This window comes from Adiantum capillus-veneris, chromosome 29 (genome assembly GCF_014529385.1).
Source record: "Adiantum capillus-veneris isolate H3 chromosome 29, ASM1452938v2, whole genome shotgun sequence".
Taxonomy (NCBI): domain Eukaryota; kingdom Viridiplantae; phylum Streptophyta; class Polypodiopsida; order Polypodiales; family Pteridaceae; genus Adiantum; species Adiantum capillus-veneris.
In genome coordinates this window covers 73798868-73813212 of record NC_140959.1, presented here as the reverse complement: position 1 = coordinate 73813212, position 14345 = coordinate 73798868, and the positions used below count along the sequence as shown (strand labels likewise).

Sequence of the window (14345 nt, the reverse complement as noted above, 5' to 3'; positions counted from 1 at the left end):
TAGCGGAAAATAGCATAGACATAGTGAGCATTTCATTAAAATAGATTCTTAATGAGCATAGCAAGAGTTCTTGGATGGGGAGAGCAACAAAAAGCATAACACCTAGTTAGATGGGCATGAACAATACTTCAAAAAGAGAGAGAAATTAAGCTATTGGCAATAGTTGAGGACCGGATTTACATGGAGCCGGTCCCCCCTCCAAAAGGCTTTGTATTATAGGTTTCCCCCATTAACCAAGGAAGACATTTTACAATACAATACTTTGTGTTTCTTCAATAGCATGGTAGAGGAAATGAGCATGCATTGGAGCTTGGCTCTTGGTTGGATTTGCATCACAAAGCCAAGAGTTGTTGGTGTAGGCCTCCCTTCTCACAAGCTTGGAGTAGATGATGAGCTTTCCATTAAAGCTTGAGAAGGAGATAGTCTTCATTACTCCACACATGAGATTGTGTGAGTGTGTGTGTGATAATTCCTTGCCAAAAATCAGCCCCCTCTCTCTCTTGGTCGACCCCGCTTGCTTTTTACTCATGCTAGCATCCTATTGGACCTTGCAAAGCTTAGCCAATGATAATTAAGACGCATAAGTGATAGCCTTGTGACATGTGTCCCCCTTTCCCCTTTTGTGAGAGCTTTAGGTATTTAAATAATGCAATTAAACTCTCACTGGACCCCTTAGTCTTCTAGCCAATAGGAATTAGGCAAACCATTGGGTTGTTGAATGTTCATTGGACCCCTTGGGAGACTGTCCAATAGTCTTTTAGAGAGCTTAATGTCTATTGGTTCTTTTATCAAGTGTTTATAAATGAATTAAACTAAATGCACTCTAGCCTAATTCTCATTGGTCCACCTCTATGGCCATCCAATAGGATTTGAATGCACCTTGGGGGCAACTGGGCTAGGGAGCTGACATGTGTCCACTATGCCCTTTGTGTAAAGGGAGCTTGCTAGAGTGTGTGTGTGTTTCTCTCTCATCACCTACTAAAAGGGCTCGCCCCCTCAAGGATAGGGATCTGGGAGGACTTTTCAGTCTTCTCACAAGCATCCAGTTTACCCTAAGCTTGAACATTGGACATAACCTTTGAATTTTGGAACCTTAGCATTTTGGAAGTCTTAATGGGCTGATCCTTAGGGTCTTTGAAGCTCATTGTTGCACATTTCTCTTTTGCAGATGGCCCCCTCTATGGATCCCTTAGCATTTTGGAAGTCTTAACGGGATGAACCTTAGGGTCTTTGAAGCCCATTGTTGCACATTGCTCTTTTGCAGATGGCCCCCCCTTTGGATCCTTACTGTGACCGGTCTGCCAGCCTAACCAATATTCTAGCTTTTTCTCCCCTGGTACTTCCCCATATTAAATGACCAGTGTAACATGAGAGAATCATTTAGGAGAATTAGATATTAGTTATTATGACATTACCTTTGCTTGAAATCATAGTCGTCCTCGACTATGTGGTAGAGAAGATAAAGCCTATTCATTCTAGTCCTTTTCCTAGCGAGTAGAGGATCCCTATCTTACCCTATGACATCATTCTATCATGGATGACTAATCCATTTGGTGCTTCAGAGCATTAGCTGCCGCAAGCATGTTTGTGTATTAGTCCTATCAATCTTCCATAGTAGAGTGACAAGCTCTACTTGGTGTTTGGAAGACGTCATCTCCACAAACTTGATCCTAAGCATGCCTACTACTTAACATTTGTGCACAATAAAGGAAAGAGATTCTTATAAGACAAAAACTTTGTTCATTTTAAACATTTTTACATTTTTTTACTCTAGGGAAGCATTGTAAACATTGACAAGGTTTAGGTTATCCTTTAATTGTATGTCTTGCATCCATCTAACATCTTCAAAAGGATAGTTCTTAAACTTAATAAGATATCGTCGGATAATCTTACCGCCTCTCAATACATTGTCTTCATGTTGGAGAATCTTGGGAAATTTAAGCAAGACCCAATCGTTTTCTTTAAAGGCTCGGGATCTTCAATGCTTATCAACATCAACCTTTTGCCTTTGTTGTGAGATAGAGATAGCATCTTTAGTCTTTTGGAAAGATTCTTATAGGTATCGGCTATACTCATTTGCACAACGAAGATCTTCCCGTGTACCTTAAGTAGCAGGGGAATTCTTTATCTTCTCTCAATTACCTCGAAAGGTGCTTTTCTCGTGGAGGTATGTACAGTATTACTGTAGGCATACTCCACTAAGGGTAAGTACTACTCCCGTTGGGACCTTTGATCTACTTCCGTTACATAGGCTTTTAGTAGATCAAGAATTGTTAGGTTAGCTATTTCACTTTGGCCATCTGTTTGAGGGTGACAGGCCAAAAATAAGTTTAGCCTTGTCCTTAAATTCTCAAAGAGACCCTTCCAAAAATTAATGGTCATTCTAGGATCTCTATCCAACACTATGGACATTGGCAAGCCATGGTACTTGAAGATTTGTGATATGAAGAGGGTTTCCATTTTATGGGCTTTGATAGTGTTTTTGACATGTATAAAATGAGCTTGTTTGATGAACCTGTCTAGTATCATCCATACTCCCATATTACCATGGATAGACTTGGGCATCAGGAGATAAAATCCATGGATATGCTCTCCCATGGTGAATTAGGAATTAGAAAAGGTTGAAGCAATCCAGGTTGCCTCCCTCTATCAAACTTCATCTTTTGGCATACCACATATTTAGAAACATACTCTTGTATGTTTGCTTTCATGGCAGACCAATAGAAATATGTTTCTATCCCTTTTAGGGTAGACCGAATCCCTCTATGCCCTGCATAAGGAGGAGCATGAGATTCATACATTACTTTCTCACGTAGTGAGTTAATAACTCATAGTCTATTACCATAGAGAAGATAACCATCTTGTAAGGTAATTGGTTCCTCTTTCTTCCCTAGTGCAAGGGATGAAATCACATCTCTAAAATCGGGATCAATAGCGTACTCATCTATCATAGAAGATAGATCAGCAATGTGAGCAATATAAAAATAAAATTGCGAAAGAAAAATTTCCCACCTCATTTGTTTGTCGGAGAGCTTGGTCTGCATCATGAAGTACTTAAGGCTTTGGTGATCCATCCGTAGAATGAAAGGAGTCTCCAATAAATAGTGCTTCCACGAGTCTAAGGCATGTAGAATTGCGAGGAGTTCCTTTTCATATATGCATAGAGCTTGCTCAACAGGGTCGAGCCTTCGACTTTTGTAGGCTATGGCGCACCCTTCTTAGAGCAAAAAAGCTCCAAGGCAATCACCACAAGCGTCACATTGGACCTCAAATGGCTTTGAGAGATTCGGCAATGTAAGCACATGTTGAGAGATAAGCTTTTCTTTAAGATTTTTAAAAGAATATAGAGTTTATTTTCTTGTAAGACTTGAAATATTACCTAGAGGTGTTGCTTGTGTTCGTCTAGTGAATGAGAGTAGATGACGATATCATCAAAGAACACTCCAATAAAGGTTTTGTGAGGCCTGAATAGCTTCTTCATCAAGCGGGTAAATATGGCTAGTGCATTGGTCAAGCCAAAAGGCATGACAATGTATTCGTAAAGACCAAAGGTACTGCAAAATGCGGTCTTTACAATGTCTTGATCAACTATCCTTATTTGATGGTAGCCACTTTTTAGGTCAATCCTACTGAAGTAGGTCGACCCTTGTAGCTTATCAAATAGGCCTTCCAACCCTAGAATGGAAAACCTATTCTTGATAGTGATCCTATTTAGTGCTCTATAGCCGACACACATACGATATGTGTCGTCTTTCTTTTGCACTAATAACATAGGTGAGAAAAATGGAGATGAGCTAGTCCTAACCATGCCCTTCTCAACTAACTCATGCATTGCCGCATAATCTCCTCTTGTTGAGCTTGAGAAACTCTATAAGGAGGTTTATTAGGCGGTGAACTTCGTGGAAGAAGTTCAATTGCATGGTCATCATTGCCTCGTTTAGGAGGTAGTTCACAAGGGATGTAGTCAATAAAAACATCTTGAAATCCCTTGAGAAAATGGGATAACTCTAATTCCTTGTGATGGTTTATATTTTCTTTTGCTAAAGCATTAGGTTCAGTTTGAGAATCTTTAACAAAAATCAGGTACACAAAATATAGCTCTTTATTGACTTATTGAAAGCTTGCGTATGTACAATGGGTATGGTGTTACCCAACTCCTTAGCATCTATGTACATATCTTTTTCCCTGAACCTAAAGTAGGTTTGTCTTTCAAGGAATTTAACATTGGCAGCCATGCAATCAAACCATGGTACCCCTAGAATTACATCCTCATGCTTGAGAGGAGAGCTAAAGAAGTCCTCTTTGTCCACATAGCTTTGGACATGGAGCCTCAATTTCCCAATTAAGGGAGTGACTGAAGCTTCTTTCCCCTTGAAAGCACCATCGTCGGGTAGGACATCTCCCATCTCATAGGCTTGGATGCCTAGAATGGTGGCCAACTTTGTGGATATGAAATTTGTGAGTAGAACCAGTGTCAAAGAGAATAAAAGCATCATGTTCTCTTACCTTTCCCCAAGCATGGCAGAGGAGATCCTTTGTGGTGAGCATCTTCTTGGATTTCGACCAAGGTAGCTCTAGGAGGCTCATTTCGTGTATTCTTGTGGGAACAAGCACGATAGGCATGCCCTTGCTCCCCACACTTGAAATTGCGGTTATCTTTATGATAACGCTCAAGCTCTTCAGGAGAGAGTTTATTTTTGCCTTTATAAACTCCCTTCTCCTTAGCTTTGTTGTTGTTGGAGTTGACTTTTGGACTATGTCCTTCCCCTTAGGCTCATTATTATGGTCCTTGTTCTCCGTGGGCTTAAGATTTCTCTTAGCCCCTTGTTGGAAATTGATTTGTGAAGCCACCATGGTATGGTGTATGACCACAGATATGGTGCGTGGCCTTTGGGAGCTAGCATACTCCACCATATCTTCAGTTAGACCCGCACAAAATTGTTCTTTTTGCTCTACAAAATCCATCTTTTTGAAGACAGTGGCTTTGAGATGTAAGTCCCAAAACTTGTCTACATATTTGTGAATAGATTTGTAGGGAGAGAGCTTCAAGCTTCACCATTCGGTGAGTACTTTGTCTTTGGCATCGGTAGCCAAAAACTGCTTCATGATGGAAGCTCTTAAAGCTTTCCATGTTTGTGAAGCTTCACTGTTTGCCCGTAGGCTAGACCAGGATTGTCTGGCGGACTTTTCAAAATGCGTAGCTACATAGTGTAGCTTAGAGGACTCCGTGAAGCCCTCATCTCCAAACGACACATCAAATTGTTAGATGAAGGCCAAGACTTTGTCTGTAGCACCAAAGGTGCCATCGTAGGTAAGGAAAGAGATGTTCTTTCCTCCCTCTTTGAACTTTTTGAGCTTGGAAGACCTCTTCCACGCGGCATACGATTTCCTATGGCCTCTTCTTTTTGGTGGTTCGAAAGCTGCACCATCACTTTCTTTAGAAGAGGAAGAATTTGAGGAGGATGGAGAAGAGGGTGACCTCTTTCTCTCCTTTTCCTACCCTTGTTCCTCCTTATCTGCACCATCACTTTCTTCATAAGAGGAAGAGGATGAAGAAGATGGAGAAGAGGGTGACCTCTTTCTCGCCCTTTTCTTCTCTTGTTTTCTGTCATCCCTCTTTGAATTATGGTGTGGAGAAGTGTGCGATGGTCTTCTCCGTTTAGGGGGTGTTGGAGAGAATTTTTCCCGCCGTCTTCGTGGAGCCATCTCCACTGACGTGGCAAGACACTCACTTATTTCTCGTTCTTTCGATAGGGGCTCTACCATAGAAACTTGAGTTCTCCTTTGGGAAGGAGATGTGCCGTCAAGTAGTAGATTTTTGAGCCCTTCATACGGATCCTCTTCTTCTTCCCTTATCGGAGAGAGGCCTCTTTTGCACAAGGAGGCTTCCTAGGTACTCTCTCTTCTTGGTGGAAATTTTGGAGAATCCCATGAGCATGTAGCTGCCGTTGCACTTCATTTTGGAGGGATGGATTGGCCATGGCTTGTTGAAGCCTAGAAACAAGGTAGTTAGCAAGCATAGGGGCATCATTAGTAGCTTGCTCATTAGCAAAATCAAATCTATCAACATTAGTTTCACTCTCTTTACTATTGTCAGCCATTCTAACAGCCTTTAGGTGTGAAATGTTTTTAGGTGTACTTTGGCACTTCAAGCCCTAGTTGCTACTCCTCTTAACCCCTTTAGAAAATCACTCAAGCTCATGTACCCATGGCTTGAATATCATTAATTGCAAGAAATAGAAGAGAGGGTCTTTCAACACCAAAACAGTACCGGCTCCTCTCAAGCTTCTAATAGCTCAATAGTGGTTAAGCCGTGGAAAGCCCCGTAGGACTCCACTATCAAGAACATAGCTCTTGATGGTGATGCCCCGTTATCTGCACGCAGCAAGCGCCCTGCAAGGCTGAAAAATCATTAGTAGCCTGCTCATTAGCAAAATCAAATCTATCAACATTTATTTCACTCTCTTTACTATTGTCAGCCATTCTAATAGCCTTTAGGTGTAAAAAAATTTAGGTGTACTTTGGCACTTCAAGCCCTAGTTGCTTCTCCTCTTAACCCCTTTAGAAAATCACTCAAGCTCCTTTACCCGTGGCTTGAATATCATTAGTTGCAAGGAATAGAAGAGAGGGTCTTTCAACACCAAAACAGTATCAGCTCCTGTCAAGCTTCTAATAGATCAATAGTGGTTAAGCCGTGGAAAGCCCCGTAGGACTCCACTATCAAGACCATAGCTCTTGACGGTGATGCCCCGTTATCTGCACGAAGCAAGCGCACTGCAAGGCTGAAAAATCCCTATTTTACTACTCAATTGCAATTAATAATACCAACCATTTACAGTTAGCTTGAGGACCTCTTTTCTTGAGCAAGAAAAGAGAAGCCTTGTTCTCTGATACCAATGTAACATTTAATGGTCTAGTAACTTCTGTGTAGCGGAAAAAAGCATAGACATAGTGAGCATTTCATTAGGCTAGATTCCTAATGACCATAGCAAGGGTGCTTGGATGGAGAGAGAAACAAAAAACATAACACCTGGTTAGATGGGCATGAACAATGCTTTAAAAAGAGAGAGAAATTAAGCTATTGACAATAGTTGAGGACCGGATTTACATGGAGCGGGTCCCCCCTCTAAAAGGCTTTGTATTATAGGTTTCCCCCATCAAGGGAGACATTTTACAATACAATACTTTGTGTTACTTCAATAACTTGCTCGTGCAATGAAGATGGAAGCACCAAGCTCGCACTTGTAAAACACAACATCAATTCCCTCACGGTCTCAAACCCAAGAACTCACACACCTTTGAAGATGGTAAGAGCTAGCGGGGTATGAGAGTAGATCAAGAGGAAGGAGTATTCTTACAAAAAAGAAGTATGTCTCCTCACATAATCACTCACTAGTATGGCCGGCAGCCTTCAACTCTCTCTCTCTCTCTCTCTCTCTCTCTCTCTCTCTCTCTCGTAGTCATCGGGTTGCATGAGCTCCCCCGCCCCACCAAAAATCACAATCTCTCTCTCTCTCTCTCTCTCTCTCTCTCTCTCTCTCTCTCTCTCACATTGATGAAGGACATTAATCCTAACCTCGATATATTATTGTAGACAGTACGATGTCGAATCTACATGTTGTACCTATAAAACACCCAAGTCCCCCTATTCTATAGGTGAAGATGAAAATCAGAATTGGCGTTTGCTATCTGCCACGTTCGAACAATTGACTCTTGCGTGCCATGGATCCTAAGCAAAAAAGCATGAGAATGGGCCTCAACATGTGTAACACAACAATGTTGAAGTAGCATCTGCAGTAAAATTGAAGATCAGAGGATCAAGAAACCTCGTCCTGGAAAACTTGAAAGGCCATCACGAAAGCTTGGATTGCCAGGGTAAGTGTCGATAAGTGTGATGCTTCAAATTAAAGTGGGGTTTTGAATGTCCCCATGGAGTGAAGCACTACGTGAATAGGATAAGGAGCTAGCAAGCTTAGCAATCAAATTCCCTAGAATTATATTGAACATCGTCCTAGCCATTCAAGAATTTACATAGTTTCCCAAGTTTTAGGCCTTCGTTTGGTAAAAATTGAAAAGTATCACGTGTTTCAAACATCTGTTCGAAACTCTAAAGCAAACCTTTCTCTATGATCTCTTTGTAGACCCCGTCTTCATTCAAAAATCCCAACAACTGGGAAATGCATCACAAGGACATGCAAACCATTGGAAGCTAAGCTCAAAATGAGAGAGTGGTACATAAAAAGCTAGCACCTAGATCATGACAAAGTAGTTTTTGACACTATAAAAGTTCCTTCTTCTCTTCAAAAACACTTTAGGATAAAACCCCCAACTTAAGGCCACCTAAAAGAGGGAGCCTAGATCTCCGATCTCCGAGCCTAATTATAACCAGTCAGTAGCTCATTTGATTCGCTTCGTCGAGAGCTTTACGAAAAAATTGATCTCAACTTTTTTGATGATCGGAGCCGAAAGTTATAAATCCATTTATGCATTCCTGTGTAACAAAAATGGGTGTGAAAAAGAAGACACACCAACCCCAAAAGAAAGACATGGGTGCCAACAAGGGTTAAAGTCATCCATTGCCCAATGAAAAGGTTGCATTTCAAATAAAATAAACGTTGAGCATTCTTTTGAATTGCACAAAGTTGGTTCAGCTTTGTCTTATTATTGGGGGTGTCATTGTCCTTTATTTGGGGGGTGGTTTTTTATTGGCCCCTTTACCCTAATGGGGAACCGATCCTTACCCACATCAAGTTTGAGGTAATATAGTGTTGTTGCAGGTCTGGGGGCACGAAAAAGAACTTTGTTTCGTCATCGGGCGGGATGATGCTAGAGATGAGAGGCATAGAGAAGGTAAGCAACCTGACAAATGCTGCAACATCAGCCAAGAAGACGAACACAATAGTGCTTTGCTGAATGTCCTTTTCATCATCGCCAACAATGCACTATGTTGGATCCTTTACACCTTCTGCATTTTTCTTCTTAGCTTCCTCTTTATTACCTTTTGTAGGCTCTCCTCATCTTCTTGGACCATTTTGCTCTGCGATTTTCCCTTTGATTTGAATTTAGTACACCTCTCTCCTGTGTCGCATCGCAAAGGGCGCACTCGACTGAAAGCTGTCGGGATAGTTGTGTATTATTGTTGCAAAATCCTTAAGATTACAACCACCGAGCCTGTAGCCCTTGCAAGGACATGGCACCTCATCTCTATTGACTGTCTCCATTTTGAGCTCCATCCCAAGGTTTCCACTAATGGAGAATCCAACCTCGTTCGCACTGGGGTTGCAAATCTCTATCGCTGTGGCGAGGAAAAAGGAAGCGCTAATTTGTTTGTGAAGAGGAGGGGGCGTAGCAAGAGAGGGGCGACATGTTGGTGTTAGGGTTTGGGGACATAAGCAGAGCAACAGTGGAGAGCCATATGCCAGACAATGCCTAATGCGCGTGCTCTGCTTCCTGACCAATGTCAATGACACGGAAGCCACCACCCTCACCTATCGCTACTGGGGCGCCCTAGTTTTCTGCAAGCCTACGACCACGCTCCACCCTTCAGCCCTCGCCCAGCTTAATGGCCCACCTCAACACCCTCCACCTTCTCCTTCCTCGGCCCGCAGTGGGCCATAGCCCGTCTCTCCCACACCACCTCCAGCAAGCCGAGCAGCGTGGGAGATCACCAACCTCCTTCATTGACAGCGACCTCACCGCCAGCCGTTGAGAACCTGTAATGAAAGCCGAAATCTAACAAAGAGAGGGATAGGAGGCAAGGAAAGTCGAGGGCTAGGGTGGGAGCAACGGCCACAAAATGAGCACTGAGAAGCATTAACACTTTCCTTTTATCGCGTACAGAGGAATCTCTCTCTCTCTCTCTCTCTCTCTCTCTCTCTCTCTCTCTCTACGACTCGGTTGCAATCCACGCACGCCGGATGAGGTACCCAGAATCCCTCCCCCTTTTATAATAGTATAGATAACAGCTTAGCATAGCTTAGTAATTAGCATGGTAGACGAGATGAGCATGTATTGGAGCTCGGCTCTTGGTTGGATTTGCATCACAAAGCGCAGAGTTTTTGGTGTATGCCTCCCTTCTCACAAGCTTGGAGTAGATGATGAGCTTTCCATTAAAGCTTGAGAAGGAGATAGCCTTCTTTACTCCACATGAGATTGTATGAGTGTGTGTGTGATAATGCCTTGCCAAAAATCAGCCCCCTCTCTATCTTGGTCGACCCCTCTTGCTTTTTACTCATGCTGGCCTCCTATTGGACCCTGCAAAGCTTAACCACTGATAATTAAGAAGCATAAGTGGTAGCCTTGTGACATGTGTCCCCCTTTCGCCTTTTGTGAGAGATGTAGGTATTTAAATAATGAAATTAAACTCTCATTGGACCCCTTAGTCTTCTGTCCAATAGGAATTAGGCAAACCATTGGGCTGTTGAATGCTCATTGGACCCCTTGGGAAATTGTCCAATAGTCTTCTAGAGAGCTTAATGTCTATTGGTTCTTTTATCAAGTGTTTTTAAATGAATTAAACTAAATGTACTCTAGCCTAATTCTCATTGGTCCACCTCTATGGCCATCCAATAGGATTTGAATGCACCTTGGGGGCAACTGGGCTAGGGAGATGACATGTGTCCACTATGCCCTTTGTGTAAAGGGAGCTTTCTAGAGTTTGTGTGTGATTATCTCTCATATCCTACTAAAAGGGCTCACCCCCTCAAGGATAGGGATGTGGGAAGCCTTTTGAGTCTTCCCACAAGCATCCAATTTACCCTAAGCTTGACCATTGGACATAACCTTTGAATTTTGGAACCTTAGTATTTTGGAAGTCTTAATGGGTTGAACCTTAGGGTCTTTGAATCCCATTGTTGCACCTTGCTCTTTTGCAGATGGCCCGCCTTTGGATCCCTATTATCTCTCCTTTGGATCCCTATTGTGACCGGTTTCCCAGCCTAACCAATATTCTAGCTTTTTCTCCCGTGGTACTCCCCCATATTAAATGAAGAGTTTAACATGAGAAAATCATTTAGGAGAATTAGATTTTAGTTATTATGACAGATCAAGAGCATAAAAGGACAAAAAAGAAGGATTACGGCTATTTTATGAAGGATGGACATTTATAAAAGCAACCAAAGCGCCCAGGAGGGGTACCGCAACGGGTTGTTTGTGATAAAGCAACTCAACACCAGGTTATCAAAGAATTTCATGAAAGTTTATGGGTTGGATGCAGAGGAGTCTGGGAAGCTTTTGTCAAGATTAAGGATCGTTACTGGTGGAAAGGTATGTATAAAGATGTGGCTCAGTTTGTGGAGACATTCTTAGTATGCCAACAATATCTAATGTGCGTCATCGAGATGGAATGCATCCCACTTATCCATTGGCTAGGCACTACAAGTGGGTGGTGGACCTGATTACCATGCCAATAGGTGTTTGGCAGATGCAATACATTGTTCTTGCCAAAGAAGACCTTACTAATAAGGTGGAAGGCAAAACTTTGCTTACCAAAGCTACTAGTTCTATATGCAAGTTCTTGCTTGAGAATGTTATTTCCATGTATGGATGTGTTGGTAGAATTATTGCTGATAGAGGAGAGCTGGATGCAGATGCACCTCGGGATTTTGATGCTCACTTGGCATTAAATTGGCTCTTACTACAGCATACAATCCAAAGGGTAATGGTAAAAGTGAAAGAGGGCATCCGCCTATTGTTAAAGCCTTAGCAAAGTAATGCGAAAGACATATTGGTGATTGGCCTAAACTTTTACCATTTGATTTATGGGTTGATCGAACTACACATAGTTCTGTTACAGGTTTTATGCCATTTGAGCTAATGTATGGGCAAAAACCCATTATGCCTACAGAGGAAGTGGTTATTTCTTGGACCCTAATTCCATGGGATGAAGGTATGTCTATGAAAAATTTGCTTGCTTTGCGCATTCGTCAACTTGAAAGGCAGGAGGAAGATATTGAACAAGCTAAAGTGAAGCTTAAGGAAGGAAGTTTAAAGAATAAAGTGGCATTTGATGGTAAGCATAGACTACAACCTCATGCTATTAAAGATGGGGATTGGGTCCTTGTGTATGGCTATTGCCTAGAGAACTAGTACATTGTTATGTCAAAGATGGTTAATTGATGCTTTGGACCATATGTAGTACCTCATGTTTATGATAATGCGACATATAAGCTATGTGAGCTGGATGGCACTGAGCTCAAGGTGCCTATTGCAAGAAAAAGAGTTAAGTTGTTTGAGAAACGAGGAGGTGAGATTAATATTGAAGATTTCAAAACAGATCAACCTCTTGAAGATAATGTTATGTATGCATCAGACGATGAGTTTGATGATGCTCTTGATGATTCTTCTTAAGTGCAGTTAGGAGGCTGTGCAAGTTCAAAGGGGGTGGATGTCGTACAGCTCCAGCCCCGTGCTAAGAAAGATACCAAGAAGATGCACATCAAGTGTAATTGAAGCTTACCTGATGAATGATCAGTGTCCAGGATGTGCTAACAAGCTACTTTTACGATTAATGTATGCCAGATGCTAAAAATGATGCCACCAAAAATCACAATCAATTCCTCTCTCTCTCTCTCTCTCTCTCTCTCTCTCTCTCTCTCTCTCTCTCTCTCTCTCTCTCTCATTGATGAAGGACACTAATCCTAACCTCGATATATTATTACAGACAGTACGATGTCGAATCTGCATGTTGTACCTGTAAACACCCAAGTCCCCCTATTCTATAGGTGAAGATGAAAATCATAATTGGCGTTTGCTATCTACCACATTTGAACAATTGACTCTTGCGTGCCATGGATCCTAAGCAAAAAAGCATGAGAATGGGCCTCAACACTTTAATGGGGAAATGATACTTACCCACATCAAGTTTGAGGTACTATAGTGTTGTTGCAGGTCTGGGGGCACGAAAAAGAACTTTGTTTCGTCATCAGCGGGATGATGCTAGAGATGAGAGGCATAGAGAAGGTAAGCAACATGACAAATGCTGCAACATCACCCAAGAAGACGAACACAATAGTGCTTTGCTGAATGTCCTTTTCATCATCGCCAACAATGCACTATGTTGGATCCTTTGCACCTTCTCCATTTTTCTTCTTAGCTTCCCCCTTTATCGCGTACAGAGGAACCTCTCTCTCTCTCTCTCTCTCTCTCTCTCTCTCTCTCTCTCTCTCTCTCTCTCTCCTGGGCTGCTGTCCACACACGCCGGATGAAGGATATTGTGCCACCTGTCAAGGGGAGGGAGCCGGAATCCCTCCCCCTTTTATAATAGTATAGATAGATTTGTACTGCCTTCTTCCTCTTTTTATTTTAATCAATTCTATTCTTTTTCTTCAAAAAAAAAATCCAAACTCACAATAGTACAAGGGAAAAAAATAAAAATAAAATAAGTACTCCTCCCCTTGCATTCTTTTGTATTAGAGGGATCTTTGAAGATTCTCGCTAATGCAAATGAATGCAAACCGTGGCCACATTACACGATATCTTCATGGACCCCTTGTGAGATTCCTTGATTTGTCTGCTATGAAAAGTATTAACTCCAAACCAGAATTGAAACCACAATGCGATTGCTATGGATTCAAACTTGTCATGTTGGCCAGTTTACTCGAGGCCACTTTGCGCCTACTATATGAAAATAAAACATTTCACTATAGTAACAATATTTTGCTCCCCTTGGCTGCCGCCTATGCTCCCACACAAGCGTCTGACTCACTTTCGTTGCATCAACGTACATACGTAGAGAAAGAGAGAGAGAAGAAGAGGAAGACGCAGAAGGAGAAGAAGACAAGGTCTACCTCTAATAAATTTGGGATACTCGATCTGTTCTTTAGAAGGGAATTTGGAAAACCAATCTACTACATCTTGGCAGTAAAAAGAAAATTTTAACTGCCTTCTCTCTCTCTCTCTCTCTCTCTCTCTCTCACACACACACACACACACACACACACACACAAAAACAAAAACAAACACAAACACAAATTTCACAGTCTTCTAACTCCTTCTAGAAGCTGTCTAAAATGGTCCTTGCTTGTAGCAATGATGTATATTGGCCCATAGCATTGATGAAGTTGATGTGGTGACCAAGTTGATGATGCCTCTTGTTTGATTGTAATGATTGGGAGAGAGAAACTTAATGCACAGTACATGCATGCATAAGTCAAAGTGTGTATGTATTGAAAGAGGTTAAGTATTTGTGTGTTTCAAGAGTGAAGATGTGTGGGTGCGTATCTATATGTGTAGGTGTGCATGATTGAGAGAGAGAGAGAGAGACAGAGAGAGAGAGGAAATCAGAGGGAGAGTGTGCAAACTGATAGAGGAAGGAAAATGGGAAGGCGAGAGAGGATATGTATGCG

At 41.9% G+C, this 14345-nt stretch overlaps 1 pseudogene; it reads right to left on the bottom strand.

The window, feature by feature from the left end:
* Positions 1–7669: 7669 nt before the first annotated feature.
* LOC147419407 (protein AUXIN RESPONSE 4-like) lies at positions 7670–9031 on the bottom strand (annotated as a pseudogene).
* Positions 9032–14345: the final 5314 nt, after the last annotated feature.